Source organism: Gorilla gorilla, chromosome 16 (assembly GCF_029281585.2).
Source record: "Gorilla gorilla gorilla isolate KB3781 chromosome 16, NHGRI_mGorGor1-v2.1_pri, whole genome shotgun sequence".
NCBI classification, from domain to species: Eukaryota; Metazoa; Chordata; class Mammalia; order Primates; family Hominidae; genus Gorilla; species Gorilla gorilla.
Window position 1 is genome coordinate 87705920 of NC_073240.2, and position 13722 is coordinate 87719641.

General features: G+C 40.3%; 1 protein-coding gene across 2 annotated transcripts in view; it reads left to right on the forward strand.

Annotated features, from left to right (window-relative positions):
• The window catches only part of AGBL1 (AGBL carboxypeptidase 1), a 948924-nt gene that overhangs the window by 402028 nt on the left and 533174 nt on the right, over positions 1-13722 (forward strand). The gene's annotated exons all lie outside the window — the stretch shown is intronic.

A 13722-nucleotide genomic window follows, 5' to 3' on the forward strand; every position in this document is an offset into this window, starting at 1 on the left:
TCTGGTGACTTTCGATACCTATAATTGAAACAAACTGCACTAAAACCCTGGCTGGACCCTTCATGTTTTATATTAAGAAGCAGTGTGAAGACTGTCTACTTGAAATCATCTCACCTGCATAACATGAGGAGAGGAAACAAATGAAATGTAGTTTTACATGTAACCTTGGCATATTTCGCCTACTTTGTGTCTTGTAGTCATGTTCTTGCCACCCAGAATGTCCAAACTAGGTCTATACACAGTCAACATAGATCAGATTTTTTTTCAATCATTTTGCTTTACATGATCTTAATCATTCCAACAAAAGCTTCATCAGCCAACCAAAGTATGTCTCATTATGTCAGATGAAGGATGACAAGGTTCATAAATTTGGAAAGGAGAGCTGTATTTCTCATAAAGAGTTACTGTCTGCAGGGGGGCCATTCTGACAGGCTGGGAAACATAGCCTCCAGTCAGAAGCCAGAAACAGACACTTCAAGGGAGAAGAAAAGGGAACAAAAATTATGCTGAGAGGGGTGGCTGAATATACGTATTTATAAGCTAGAGGAGGAGTCATGAATATGTATAAAAGGAGAAACATGTATATGCTCAATTGAGCTGCATGCCTCTCCATGGGGCCCATGTTCAAAATATGGCGGCATTGGCATGATCCGAGGGTGCAGTTTTCAGTCCTCTGACATAAAAATGAAGCAGAGAACATGAAAACCCTCACTGTACATCCTCTGTAGACTGGCCAGAACCACTTCATGGTTGATGGTCTCTTATCAGCAAGGAATGCTAGTTGGTAGTTGGGCTGAAACTGCAAAAGAGAGGGTCAGTTTAAGGTGGTTGGTGTCAGGGGTTTGGCTGATATCGATGGTGGAGCCAGTCTTTCCAAAGGTCTGGTTTATTTAAACCGTAGGAAAAAAATGCCTAATGGCAGTTAGCGAGGGAGGAGGTATAATGAGGCTTGTCTGACCTCCCATCCCATCATGGCCAGGAACTCATCTTCTGAGGTTTCTCTGCAGTTCCTCTTGACCAAGAGGGTGTCCCTTCAGTCCATTAGGGGGCTTAAAATTTTATTTTTATTTTTCATTCAGTTTCAGGCTTGCTCCAAGGAGGCAGGGGGAAAAGTTGATGATTACTTAACTCTGCCCCAATCACTGTCTATTGTCATTGCCTGAGAAACACAATGGAAAGATTTGGGTAGATGAAATGGTTCAAGCACATTTCCAAAGTGATTACAGAAAAGTTTCATTGGTTTTTGAGACACAAACATTTAGCTGTTAAAATAAACAAACTTCTGCATCCCTACAATTATTGCTTACTAATGCAGATGCAGCTTAAATGAATCCCAGCTCATCTTGAATACTGTTATGATCTCCTCAAATGAAGCTTCTTGCTATTTTAGCCAGGGAGGGAGCAGTTAGTATTCAGCTGAATGATCTTGTGACAATATCCTCCCTGTTTTCCAGTTCAAGTTTGAAGGACATTTCCAATCAGGTTAATGAAGACCTGCTGATTTAGTGCTGAAATAGGTTTGTTTACGTCTCTCCTCTTATCTATCCCTGAAGAGCCATTCTTTTTCATCTGCCAGCCAGTCACAGCCTGCCAGTGCAACATCTGGCTTGAGCAGCTGCTGAAAGAGGAAGTATACTTTCTCTCCCCTCAAGCAAGTAACAAGTGTGTGTAATTGAGAACCTGTAATTGCAAGAAGGCACAGACTTTGGGAGAAACCGTGAGGGGAAGGCTGAGAGAGGAGATGAATGAAGCAAGGCAGGTTTTGTACACTTTGGAGGGAGTGTGAGGTGGAAAGAACTGCACAGAGGAGGGCAACGAATCATTTTTATTTGTGCACCAGCAGAGAGGAGTTATTGTAACATGTGTTCATAATGTCCTGGGCCACTTTTTAATCAGATGAACGTAAAGAAAAAACAGATAAACCTTAATATTTTCCCAAACTGAAAATGCAAGGGATCAGTTATGAATCTGAGTGGTTTTTGATTATATGACTAAGACTCTCTTGAGCCCAAAGGTATTCTTTAAGGAAGCATGTGTTAAAATAGAAACAGGCTGGCTTCTTCCACGTTTCGGTGCATTTAGTTCACCTAAGCTTGAGTACTCTCTCACCCTTGGCACACTGAAATACTACTGCCCGAGTATGAGATGCATTTAAAAGAGAACCTATTATCAATTGGTTCCATGTCTTATCAAGAAATTCCAAAGCATCTCTTTCCTCTATTGGGGTCTGTTTCCTTCCAAATCTGCAGCTGTGTTGTTCGACTGAGATGAATTCTAGAGAACTGCTGTGAGAACTTTTTCAAAACTTTACATCAGGCCAGATCAGAATCACTGGAGGTGACTGAAAAACGCTTGAAATAGTTTTCCAGATTGTTCCACTCTGTTTTACCTTTCCTACATGCCCCACTTTACTTAGAATGCTTCAGTGTGTTTATGAGTTCCCACTTGCTAGTGCTTTGTAAAGATTTTGGAAAACTATCTTTGAACCTCAGTCATCTTAGAGAACTCCTTGCAGAGAGAAGAGCAGAGCACATCCAGCCAAACAAAGCAGCATCTCAATCCCTGAACAGTCTACATGACACCAGAACAGGCGGGAATAGAAGATCTGCTAAGCCATCGCTACTTAAAGTGTGGTCTGTGGGCCAGTATCACTGGCATTACCTGGAGTTTGTTAGAAATGCACAATCTCAGGCCTCGTGCCAAACCTGTGAAATTCAAATCTGCGTTTTACCAGAATCTTCAGTGATCTTCGTGCAAAGTTTGAAGAGTGCTGCTCAAAGCCACATCTGAATAAAGAAAAGACTTTAAGAGCCAATACGAGCATAGTTCCACCCATGATTTTTCACTGCTTATATGTGAACAACTATACTTATTTTTAATACATGTGCAGGATCAAACAAATCCTTTCTGTCAAGGGCTTATAGTAAATATTTTAAGTTTTGCAGCTACACAGTCTCTGATGAAACTTTAACTCTGCTGTTATAGTACAGAAGCAGCCACAGACAATAACTAAAAAAATGGGTATGGCTATGTTACAATAAAACTGTATTTATGTACACTGAATTTTAAATTTTACATAATTTTCATATGACACAAAATATACTTCTGATTTCTGCTCACCCTTGTAAAAATGAAAAATTATTCTCAGCTCATGGGCTATACAAAAGCAGATGATGGGTTAGATGTGGCCTGTGGACCGTAGTTTGCAAACTCCTAAAACATATTGAGATATGTTTAATTTTTATTCTGTGTTGCGGAGGTATTCATTCAAAATTTATTCTTATTCTGATCCAGGTGGCCTGTAGAAATACCCTTGACAAATCCTGGTCTAAAGGTTTAAACTTTGAAATCATACCCAAAGCTGTTCACAAACCTTGACCACATCTCTCCTTTCCTTCTCCTCCTCTTTTTAAACCCAATACATTAGACACTCAGAAAGGCAGGATTGCAGAGCAGCTAAGAGGCTGAGCATTGGCATCACCTGTATCTGGGATGACACTTAGGTTCTTCTGTTTACTAACTATGTGAACCTTAGTGACGATACTTAACCTCTGCACAGCTTAGTCTCCTCATCATTAATTTGGAGATAATTATATAATGGCTGGCTGACAGTTTTGTGCTATTTGTAAAATAACGATCAAGTATGCGGGGTTCTTAGCACAATGTTTGGCACATGACAAATTCTCTATAAGGCTTCATGATTCCTGATCCATGCTGTGAATATTTAGCTCTCGGTTTCTTGGCTTACGATCCTTTTGCCCAGTTTACCTTTCCCTCATTTGTCCCTTCTATTTCCATATTCTTCTAGGCTCAGGATATAAGTCCCTCCTCTTCTAAAATCTTTCCTAACTCATCCCACTGTGCCAATCCCTACTTAGGCAAAAGTAATGATTCCATGCTTTTGCTTTGTGAATCACATCACTACATTTGCTGTCACATTTTAGCATGGTCATGTGTATATTTGCCTCACTGTCTGGATGTTGGGATCTGTCTGATTTGGCTTTAAAACCCAGGCACCTGGGCACAGCCCATTTCCCAGAGCAGGCAAGCAACAGCTGCATGAATTAAAGAGATACATGCAGTAGTTGTCATGAGCAAAGAACTTGAGAATTGTGATGAAATTACCTTTTTTATAGTACAGACTTTTTATTATAATTTTAATTTCTCAACCTCATTGCTATAAGTGAGATATTGACCAATACAGTGAATCTCCATGTGTCTTTTGGAGCGCAAGTGCTCCCTTTCTCTTTTTATGTCTCCCTGCTTATGGACACTTGGGTCTCAGCTGTGCCCATCTACATGCATTTGCCCTCCTCTTGCCTATGCACTTTTATTCGACTTGGACCTCTGTACACGGATTCCTGATGAGTGGCCGAGTTCCCAGCTTGAGTCCTGGATGCCAACCCTGCATGTGTAGCTTTCCAGCTTCTCCTCTTTCTGTAACCCGCTGGATGCTTATCCTCTTTTCATTTCAGCCCATAGGTGTCCAACGGTGCTGCACGCTCCTTGCTGTAAAACTGGCCAGGATCTGTAGCTGCCCAATATTCTCAGGTTCTAACCATCCTGCCAGCCCTTGGGCTTGCCAGCTCTTTTTTGTTTCAGTCTTTCCTGACCTTCCAGAACTGTCACCGGAGAGCATTTTATAATCAGGAATAAAGGGATGGCAAAGTCAGGTCACAAGGAGATGGCCAGAGGGTACAGCGTTCATCCAGAAACAAGCTCAGTCCACATGAAAACTTCTCTCTTCCTACTGTAACTCTTTGCTTGAAAAAGGAGCTTCATCCTCCGAGGGCAGCTGCACCCCAGCCCATGGAAGATGAAGTGAAGCCCTAATCCTGTGGTGTAAAGTGCTGTGGACTCCTTGCCAATGTGCAGAACGATGGTGAAAATAGTAATTAATAGGTGATGGGGTATTATTGACTCATCAGGAACACCTTTGTAGTAGGCTGGATCAATGCATAATATGGGTCTCATAAAGATGCTTCTTAGAAATCCAGATACCTCTGGTAATGAAATGGGCTAAAAATTTGAAAAGGCCCCCTGACTTTTTTTTTTTTAAAGGAAAGTAGCTTCAATCTAAAGGAAAATGAAAGCTCAGTTGGCAAGGAGGCTGAGACCAGTGCCAGACAGCAAGCTTAATGCATTTAGTTAGCCCCTAAATCCCATCTATTAAGGAATCAACTGCATGATTAATATTATTTTTCTTTCAGTTGTCCAACAACACTGCACTGATTGTTGAATATGGAATTCATATTTTCTCTAAGCAGCCGAACATATTTATTTGGAATTAAGTCTCTGAGTTGGTGACTTTGGGAAAGCCTGGGAAACCAGAAGCCTGCATAATGGGACATCACTGAGAGAACACTGGTCTGCAGGGCATGCCTGTTTTATATCGGGGATGCTCAAACATGTCTGGATGAGTTTCAAGTTCCCCTCCTTTGCTTTCTTCTCAATGAGTGGGGTTTACCTGGTCAAAGCAAACAATAAGAGCACTAAACGTCATTAACTCATCCTGAACTTTTCTACTCAGCCCCCAATTTGGTTTCCAGTCATATTGGCCCACAGTTTTAGTCATGGTGTTTCGGCTAAATAACAGCTGGGAGTTGATGGCAACCCAGCTGTAGCCTGCTAGAGCAAACACTTGAGCTCCTAAATGTACAAAAATGATAAAATGGCTAGACGTATAGGTCTCTAATTGCAGCCAGGATTCTGCAGCTGGGAAGTCACCCGAAGATATATATTCTGTGTTGTAACCCAGCAACTATGCATTCCATCCCAACTGAAAAGCATTTCCCTTCCTTCTTACCCCCGAGATTGCTGCCAAAATGTGAAGTCCAGTTCCAGCTCCCTAAGTATGTTTGCTTCTCATTAGGAGCTGACCCAGCTCCAGTCTTGTAAATCTAGCCATGGATTGAGCCAGGGAGATAGATCAGTTAGAGTTTGAGGGTGACGTGATGGTAAGGCAATACCAGGACATAAGACTCAGATGCGGTCCTAAGATAAAATCTATGGGGTCACAAAGGCAGCCCTCCAATCCAGCACCACCTGCACCACCATACACATGATTGGGAGCAGAGACTCTTGTTTCCTCCCTTCAGCCTTCTGACACATCCCCTCACTCCCTGCCTCCCCTCTTCTACGTTCCTCTTTTCCATTCCTCCCTACATATATACATACCTGTCCTCCTTGCTTCAAACAACTCCTACAATTCATCACCCCTCTCTACCGGGCCCTTTCCAATGATGGGGAAATGTTCATCTTCCTTGAACTTCTCTCACAAACATTGAAGTGCTTTCCTCTTCCTTTGCAGAACGAATTTCCCTGTAGTCAAATATTCATTCTTCTGTCTTTACAATTAATCCACCAAGCATTGCTCTTGATAGGAAAAAAAAATCAAATTTAGTTTTCTTCTGCTTGAAGTCTGGCTTTCAAGACTATCATTTTACTGTGGATTTAAAGAGCTGAGCAATGATTTCTTTGTTCCCTTATCCTGAGGTACTGATCTTTAGCTTCTTGGACTAGCTAGTCTTCATAGCAGAAGGGCTGCAGGAGCTAAGGGGAGAAGATATTAATAAAAGAGGCCAAGAAAGGAAAGTATATCTGCAAGAGTCTAAACCATTATTTGGCTACAGTGATAAGCCCCGGCACTGCACTGCCCTTGCTTCTTTGCCTTTGGGACTATACCAAAATCTCCTTATGATAAGGGGCCTTCCATTTGCTTTTATATTTGCAGGGTCTTGCACAGTGCCTGGCATAAAAATATGCCTAGGCAATGAACAGTGTGAATGAATGAATGAACTGTCAAATCTGTTTGGATCTGCTTGCGCTAATGATAGTGCGCTAATGATATTTGTAAAATTTTCCCAAGTATTTCCACATATATCATCTGACTTGATGTGACTATTGGTAAGTTGTCATTTTTTTCCTGCACTTTTGTCAATGAGCCAGAAAACATACAAATAAGCAACTAATTTAATTCTGAGAATAAAACCAGAAGGAGCAATGGCATAGATGATGAGATATATTATCTTCTATCTGGCATTTGGGTCTATATCAGGGGTCAGTAAACTATGGCCCACGAACCAAATCTGTCCTATCCCCTATTTTGGTAAATAAAGTTTTGTCAGAACACAGCCATACTTATTCATGATGCTGCTTTATCTTGACAATAGCGGAGCTAACTAGCTGTGAGAGATGGTCAGGCCTGTAAAGCCCAAGACATTTGCTATTTTGCCCTTGACTGAAAAAGTTTGCTGACCTCTGGTCTAGATAATTAAGAGGCATTCGTTCAGCAGGGGGCACATCTCACTTTTGAGGATGCCAAGAAAGCTAGAGAAAGTCTGCCTGCCTTTGAAACTCCTCTTGATAGCTGGGTGGTATTTTCTGATCAGTGACCTAAGTTATGTGCTTAAAAAGAAACAGCAGGCAGGAAAAGTGGAGCAGTATATAAAACATAAAATTATCCTCTTCAGTGGATGCATGCGTAAAGGCATACTGGAGTATCCAGGGTTTCACACTCAGGTTGCCTTGTGTTATCTCAAACAGCTCAACATAAAGTGCTTCGGAGGGCCCATTGTCCCACAAGGCAGCTATGACGTCCCACTGAGCCATCTTAGCCTTCTTCCTTATCTCGTACTTTCTGTTATCTTTACACTTGAGAAGTTACTCCAGATGTAGCTCTGCTGAAAGTAACATAATTAGGTATGGGTCCCTCCCCTCGCTCTTTCATCATTCCTGCAGTGTGTGCAGGCTGCCTTCACTCTGAGAGCTTAATTTTTCCCTGCTGGATCCATAAGTAGATGGAACATATGGGACCTCTTGTACCTGTAGGCATTTTAGCAATTTCCTCTGATGAATCCATTTGTAAACCTCTGCTCAGTTACAACGAAAGGTTCCTCTTGTTTTTGCAGCCTCTGAAGATTTTGTCATTCACACGGGCAGGAGGTCATGAGATATCTGGTTAGTTGTGGGGAAATTTTTGCTTTTGGATGCTTATTTACTTTGATAAGTTGAGATGATTTTTTTTTACAGGCAGTTACTTTTAATTTGTCTGCATGACAATACCAATGTTCTAGAACAAGTCCAACATGAGGATTTGCAATCTGCCTCTTTATCTTGGCAGCTGCCATTTAGCCTTGCTGTTTTTATCACTGAGCCATAGATAAGGAAACCGATTGCAAACTGGTTAAGTGACCTCATGATTAAAGTGAAATCATGCAAAGAGAATATTGAAATATTGTTTCTCAGTGGCACCTGCTATATTAAAACAACGTAGACTTAGAAATAAGAGAACGTGGATTCCAGCCACATCTCCACCACTTAACAGATTCCAAGTCTCTTGCCAATTTGTTCTGTAACTTCTCTGAGCTTCAGTCTCTTCCTCTAGGAAATCTAGATGATGATTGTATCACCAGCCTCACTAAATTCACTTCTATTCCATTTCTACTGACAGAATTTTATTGAGCGTTTACTCTTTCTAGGCTCTTTGTCTAGCACTGTGGTTATACAAAAATATATTTATTTCTCCGTAAGTGGCTAGAGTGAATTGAGAAGTCAGATACATATAAGAACGAGTTCTATATAATTTGGTATGGAGCATGTGGGATTCTATATGAGTTTTACAGGGATACAGGAGAGGGTATTTTTCTCAGTCTGAGGGTCCAGGGAAATTAGTGTCATTAAGCCAGGGTAGAAGAGAAGGGTTATCCAGATGGTGACCATAGCATGACAGGAAGCAAGGGTGTGTGAAACAGCATGGTATATGTGGAAAGTCCCAAAAGGTTTGGCAGTATTTGATCATAAAGAGAAAAGCATACGGTGGCAGCCTATGTGGCTGGAGGTGCATGTGAGGACCAGGTCATGAGAGGCCTTGCTAAGGGATCCTTTCTGACTCTATCCAGAGAGCTGTGGGAATTCTGTGAGGCTTTCAGGCAGGGATGTGGTACAGCAATTACAGTGCACTTTTGATCACTTTGGCTAGTGTATAAGGCACTAGTCCAACAGAAGAGAGTTTTAAAGTTAAGAGATAATTCTTACAGCTTCCAGGGAAGAGACAGACTAGATCTGTGACAGAAGGGACAGAAAGAAAGGGTGTGGTTTTTAGAATCAGTAAAGAAATCATTAGGGGTAGAGAGGTTGATTGGATAGGGTGGGTGAAGAAGAGGGGATATGTTTAAACTGATGATTAAACAAGCCATTATGTGTAAAAGCATTGCACAAACTCTAAAGCACTGGAAAAAAATTAATGATATTTTTAGTCATTCTTCAGAATATATTTAGTGATGTTATGCTCAGTTTTAAGCCCTAGCTAAGTTCCGGCTGTGTGTGGGGGATGGGGGGCGTGGAGCATAGTGGAAGAATGGGAGTACAGAAAATAGAAGGGAAATTATATTTATAAAAAATGTTATTCCAGACACTGGCCTAATACTACACATTCATGATTTATCTTAGTTCTCACAATAGCCCTTGAAAGTTGATTTTACCTTCATTTTTGGATGAGAGATGGAGACTTAAAGATAACACAATCCCTACCCTCAAAGTGCTCCTAGAATAGTGAGGGAAATTTGTATAAATTGAATTATAACTCATTATGAGTGAAGCTATGATGAAGATGAACATGGAGTGATACAAGCATATAGAAGAAAAGTGCTGACCTATATTTAGGGAAACTTCTCAGAGGTGGTAGCATCTGTAAGGTGATTGAGACTTGTCCACAAGGTAGGAGGGGGCAGCCCATGGAGTCACATGTTCAAAATTTGAAGGACTATGAACAGAGGACTGCAAATGGATCAGTATGGCTCATAGGAGTAGCAAAGGGAGGCCAAGGTGCGTGGATCACTTGAGGTCAGGAGTTCAAGACCAGTGTGGCCAACATGGTGAAACCTCATCCCTACTAAAAATACAAAAATTAGCTGGGTGTGGTGATGTGCACCTGTAATCCCAGCTACATGGGAGGCTGAGGCAGGAGAATTGCTTGAACGTGGGAGGCGGAGGTTGCAGTGAGCTGAGATCACACCACTGCACTCCAGCCTGGGTGAAAGAGCGAGACTCTGTATCAAAAACAAGAAAAAAAAAGAAAAGAAAAAAAAAGAAGGTGAAACTGTAGGATATGCTAGGACTGGGCCTTATGATAAAAGAAATAGGAAACCATTGATGAGTTTTAAGCAAGTGTGTGTTAAGATAAAATAAATACTTAAGAAAGATTATTTTGAGGGTAGTGTAGAAGGGAAGAAGATCAGGGAAAGGCAATTTCAAGGTCAGAGGAGGTAGAAGCTTGAACTAGTATGGTAAAAGTGGAGATGCAGTAGGACTAACATTCAGGGGGTGAAGAGAGACAACATGGTGATCAGGGGTTTTAGAAAGAGATAGATATAGACCAGGATTATAGGCTCACGCCTGTAATCCCAGCACTTTGGGAGACTGAGGTGGGCAGATCACGAGGTCAAGAGATTGAGACCATCCTGGCCAAAGGCCAACATGGCAAAACCTCACCTCTACTAAAAATACAAAAATTAGCTGGGCCTGGTGGTGCACACCTGTAGTCCCAGCTACTCAGGAGGCTGAGGCAGGAGAATCACTTGAACCCGGGAGGGGGAGGTTGCAGTGAGCTGAGATCATGCCACTGCACTCCAGCCTGTTGACAGAGTGAGACTCCGCCTCAGAAACAAACAAACAAACAAAAAAACATACAAAAAAACATTCAGGAGGTGAAGAGAGACAACATGGTGATCAGGGGTTTTAGAAAGAGATGGGTATAAATGCCACTCACTTTCTTGTTTGGGGGCTGGGTAGATGGTAGACTGAAACCTCCATCAGATGGAGGCTACAAGTGGAGGAGTATTTCGGAGGAAAAGGGGTTGAAAGAAGAGAATGGAGAGACATTTAGAAGACACATGGGAGAAGGTAAACTGGTAAAATGTGAAAGATGAAGGGGAGAACATGCCCAAGGACAGTGGCATCATTTACAGAGAAGGACAACCTTTTGTCAGGTGGCATCTCTTGGCCCACTGAGAGCCAGAATAATTGGGTCTTGATCTCACATTTCTCACTTTTGGAGGTCTGAGTCTTCCCCACTATTTTCAAGATTTCATTAAGCTTAAGTTCTCATGATTTCAGTCCACACACTTTCTTCTGTAATGCTGTGGGTTTTTGCACAATATTTATCCATATGTAAAACTTTCTTTCACTTGTCCCTGCAAAACACACACAGACACATCTCTAAACATCATCAACTCCAGTGAAGAGCGTATGGTCTTCCACGAAAGAAAGCTTGAAAAATTACTTCCTTTACAGTCCTACACTCAAACATCCCCTTGCCCACTTCCCCCTCCCCTGACTGCCCTGACTATTTAGACTGTTTAGCTTCATATCAGTGCATGGCTCCTCTCTTCACTCTTTCCTTCCATTCTCCTTTCTTTTCTCATCCTCTTTACTCCTTTTCTGGAGCCACAAATCTCTTTCCCAAACCTCTCCCTTTTGCAGGCATACTGGTTCTTCCTTCATTTCTGAACCCTTGACGCTCACTGACATCTCAGTCCTTGTGACGTTGGAGCATGGGGTAAGAGGTGGGAGATGAGTCATCTTCTACTCTAAGTGTTTATCAAGAGTATTTTCTCCCAAAGATAATTGAGGTACTGGCTATAAAGTGATTCTAATCTATCTACTTTATTATGTGGTTAATATGAGGCATGGTTGATGTGGGGTCATGTTTGTAACAGAAGGTGACCTGTTTTATTTTAGACGAGTTTCATTTGACATGTCTGTGGCACATTAAAATTACCCTTATGGTTACAGCTAATCTCCTCCCTCCTAGAAGATTTTTCTTATAAAGAGTAGAATTTTGTAGGTGGTTCTGTTCTTTCTTATGGTCACACCTCAACATAAGAAAGTTGACTATTGAGTATCATTATTCTTTCCCCTCACTGGCTCTTCCCATGCTGGTTTTGTATGTTCTGCAGGATGATGGTGTGCTTAGAGTGTTGATGTCTCCAGTCTGGGTTGAGGAACTCAGCTTTCTCCTCAGTCAACCTAATCTTGACAGTCTCTTCAGAACTAACTTATTATCACCTACGGATCAGCCTCATGACTTAAAAACATGAGCAGTTTATTTACTTTTGTTTAATCATAAACTCTGACTCAGCATTTTTCAGTTAGTACTTTTATTTAGAACTATCCGTGCTTGAAAAGAAAATGTCATCCTTTATTCTAGAACATTGACCTTTAAAAAATAAGTCTAGATAGTTATTATTTCTATACAGGTATATCAGGAGCCATTATTACTCATGTGTTTGTTTTGTTTTATTAAATAATTCACGCATCAAGTAATGTGCAAAGGATATGTAAGGAACACACACTTAATGCTAATATTTAACAAAGTTTAACATTTTTACATATTTGCTTCAGGGTTTTATTTTTAAATAAGTAACATATTGTAGATAAAGATTTAAGCCCCCTTTGAATCCATTCACAATCCAATTTTCATCCTTGCTTCACCAAAATTGCAACATCCTGAACCTGGCATCAGTTTTACCTGCCCCCTAGTGCGCTCTCTGTCTGTCTCGCTCACTCTCTCTCTCTCTCTCTCTCTCGCTTTCTTTCTTTCTCCCTCTTTCTCTGTTTCTGCTTTTGTATTTTTTCTTTGATGTCTTTGGTTAACTTTTAATGCTTGTGTATGGCTAATTTACAATGTTTATATAGAAATTTTTATTAAATTCTTCTTTAATTGAAAGCAAACAAACACACCCCATTCCAAGAAAATTTCTAAAATTCAAAACAAAACGAAACTCTAATGTCGTTTTTTTCCAGCTTGATCTATCAGTTTCTGTGAGAGGTATTTTTTTTTAAATACCTCTATCTTTTTTAAAAAAAAAAAACTTATAAAAGAAATTTGATTAAAAAAACTTATAAAAATTTGATTAAAAAAACCTTACAAAAGAAGTTTGATAAGCATTATTTTCTTATATTTCTACATTTTATAACTTCCATCATTTCTTTAACCCATAAATTGATAGATTCTGTTTTTTGATGCCAGAAGGTCGTGGTAGAGGTTACTATTGTTGGAACGCTGTTCTTATAACTTTTAAGATGATGCTTGATTTCTAATTCAATTCCATTTTGATTAAACAACCTAGTCTCTACAGTAATTTTTTGACATGTAGTGAGTCTTCTTTTTGACATAGCATGAGAACATTTTTAATAAATATTCAATATATGGTATAAAAGTATGCATCTTCTCTGTTTGGTATATAATTTTTTAAGATCAAGGTTTTTTGATGTATTATGTAGATTTTTTTATCTTGCTTTTTCTTTTTTTTCCTATTTGATCTGTATCTCTGAAGGATGTTTATAAAAATATCCCAGTATTATATCTCCTTGGAACTATTTTATCCTGTTCCATGTTTTTGCCCTCAATTCTATTTCACCCCCACTACTAGTATTGCTACACCAGGTAAAAATATGCCTATTGAGTCTTTTTTTTTAAATTTTCAATCTGATATGGTTTGGCTCTGTGTCCCTATCCAGATCTTATCACAAATTGTAATCTTCATAATCCCGGCATGTTGAGGACAGACCTGGTGGGAGGTGATTGGATCATGGGGACGGTTTCCCCTATGCTGGTCTCATGATAGTGAGTGAGTTTTCACAATATCTGATGATTTTATAAATCTTTGACGGTTCCTCCTTCACACTTGCTCTCTTTCTCCTGCCACCTTGTGAAGAAAG